Source organism: Psammomys obesus, unplaced genomic scaffold (assembly GCF_907164565.1).
Source record: "Psammomys obesus unplaced genomic scaffold, mPsaObe1.curated_primary_1811, whole genome shotgun sequence".
In the NCBI taxonomy this organism is placed as follows: Eukaryota; Metazoa; Chordata; class Mammalia; order Rodentia; family Muridae; genus Psammomys; species Psammomys obesus.
In genome coordinates, this window is record NW_026594216.1 from 1541201 (window position 1) to 1544217 (window position 3017).

Here is a 3017-nt window from a genome sequence, read left to right on the forward strand (position 1 = left end):
CGTGTGCCACCACACCTGGCTCAGCAAGAAATTTTTTAAGCCTAAGGTAGGGCCTGATGTTCCCCGATGTTGTTGTTGCTATCTTGAGGCAACAACATTTTGAGAACCTTTGCATCAGAGAGCATTTAAACACATATCTGGGTCTCACGTTCTGTTCTATCCTGTGTCCCTATATTTTCCTAAGAGCTTCGGAAAACTTGAAGCCAAACATAAGCAGACTGATGTTTTATGCCCAGGCTTGAGGTAAATTCTTAGCAAAACAGAACAGGCTGACTATCCTGCCCACTAAGAGATTCCTGATCATGGAGTGGAGACTCCCCACTCTGAACTGACCCTCAGCTGGTACTTCAACAATGACCAATACTCGTTTTCCTTTGTGCCATTGCAGAGCTGGGCCTAATCCTAGCTAAGTTCCAGGCAGGCTTGCTGTGTAGAAAGCAGTCCTCAGAAGGGTTGGCACCAGCCCAAGATACATCTCTGAGCCCCTCAGTGTGGCCTAGTATCTGCCAAACACTTGCCCCAATACACAAACGTGTGTGCACGAAAGCATACACACACACACACACACACACACACACACACACACACAAGCCTGTGTGCGCACATGCTCACATACACACACACTTCACCACACACGGAGCCCCAGTCAAGAGAACTAGTTTACTTTGATGTACCTCTCACTGCACATTTGTTTCAGCTCCTCTCGTGGAGCCCCGGTCTTATTTATCTTCTTGGCATGGGTTCTTAGGATACTTCCATTCAGACAGCAGCAAAATCACTCAGCTCCACTGTTTTATGAAGTTTATGAAACGGCAAAATATCCGGTCTCTTTGTCCTGTGGATCTGGCGTGAATGTGCCTACAGCTCTGCTTTCTCCCAGAAGTCCTGGGGTCTGTGTGTAGATCCCCTTCCCTTTGAGCACCCTGCAAAACCCAGGGTTTGCACAATTCTTGCTGCAAGGAGCCCCAAAGCAGATGCAGGGCTTCAGGGCTCCTCTTGAACAGGGTCGCACAACGCATGTGCCGAACATACACACGCCATGTCCTCACCCACTGGAGAGTCCCATGCACCACGGCAGACAGGCCTCCCTGCATACCCCATCGAAATCGGCCTGGCACAGTGCCCATCCCAACAGCAGAAGCTGCTCCCAAAATCACCACCACCATCTCAGTCTAAAATTTTGGGATCTCTGTGGAGAAGAGCCCCATCCCAGGCAAGCTAGACTTGGGCTTTCTACACCCCTTTAAAGAGAATGTGCGTTTCATAGTCACCACAAGAAAACTCAAAACAGCCAGAGGCCTGGTCTCTCCCAGACCTCTGCTTCCTCCCTCAACATCCTGCTTGGGTTGCAGAAAGCATGTCAACCCCAGGGGCTAAATCCATCAGTAGCTGTGTGGTGCTGATCCTAAGCCTGGCAAGGCTACTCTAAGCGGTCCTCTTTTCCCTTAAGGGGACTTCTAATCTCCAAAGAGTCAGCCCAGGCTTTAGAGATGCCTTGGCTTTGCTGTTTTCAGTGTATACTGGCAACGGGAGTCCTTCCTGCGTGATTCTGGAGCAGAAGTTCAAAATGTCTCCTAAAGACCCATTCCTATGCTCTGTCTTAAGAAAACTAGCTAGTCCTCTTTTTAATGCCAGAGGGGCTCCATGGCTCCTATTCTCTGGACTTTGGATCAAATATACACCTCCCTAACACACACACATAAACACACACACACACACACACACACACACACTCACCTTATTCCAATCTGGAAATGAGTCTTGTCATTTCTGCCAATGAACACCTCTTTTCTCTAGTCATTCCTGTCCATTCCTGCCACATTCCAGTGCAGGCCTGCTCATCACCTTCCTGGACCAACCTTTTGCCTGCTGAGTATGTTCACTTTGCTTATACCCACTGGCTACCTTGGGAAAGTTACTTTCTCTGTGCCTTGGTTTGTAAACTGAGAACTACTTCATGAAGAGGAGGGAATTAAGTAAAAGTGAAGCACGGAAGGGATCTCGCCTATAAGTAAGTGTTCAATAAACAGTAGGTCTCATCTTTATAATAATTTTTCTGGACAAGCTTCACAAAATTATCTTCCCAAAGTACATCTCTCATCCACCTACTGAAGAACAAGAATAGTAATAATAAGCCTAAGAAATGCTAACGGTGGGCCAGGCCTAGCTCCAATTGCATCATCTCAATACTCTTAGTGGCTCCCTACTGTCTAAAAAACAAAAAGCAGACGTTCTTCTCATCCTGCCCATCCTACCTGTTATCTCTTCTCATCTCTTCTCCTTCGGCAATGTTCCTGATAGAGGTGGTGAGCTGTTCCCCATGCACTGGTATGTCCTTTCACACGTGAAATCAGAAACCACTCTTGTGTGGTTTCCTGGAAGAAAAAAAAAAAAAACTTTATGTCTTCTCAGGCCGGAACACAAAATCCTCAACAGATTCTCTGGGGGAAGTGTGTGAGGGTTTCTTTGCCTTAGTCTTCACAGTCATGCCTCTGGGAGGCCAGGAGCATCTCATGACCACCTAGTGGCTTCCTTCTCTACCTGAAAGTCGCCTGGCGATAGAACAGCCCTTTCCTGACTGTATGCTTTCCATAAAGGGCAAGTGTTTACAGTTAGCCAACATCCTGTGTTTCTAGAAAATCACTCATAATGCTAAATCTTGCCTACACAGAAGAAAAAACTCCTAAAAAGAAGGATCCAGTCGGGCTATGGCATGAGGGTGTATTTTTAGTCCCATCATTCTGTTAGGTACAGAGTCTGTTCCACTGCATGCACAGATCCCTTGAATGGCTACAAAGACAGAGAGTAGCCACTGTGCATGTGAGATGGTTATGATTCCAACATGACTGCATGCTGGAGACAGTGCAAGCTTACCATGCCACTGCCTTGGCCCCCATTTCCCAGTTTACAGCAGTGAGTGTGCAAATCCAAACACACGTTTTGTTCTCCTCCTCTGTAAAGCATATAGTGAGCACATTCCTTTCCATTGTGTGCATGGACTAAGAGACCCATGGAGA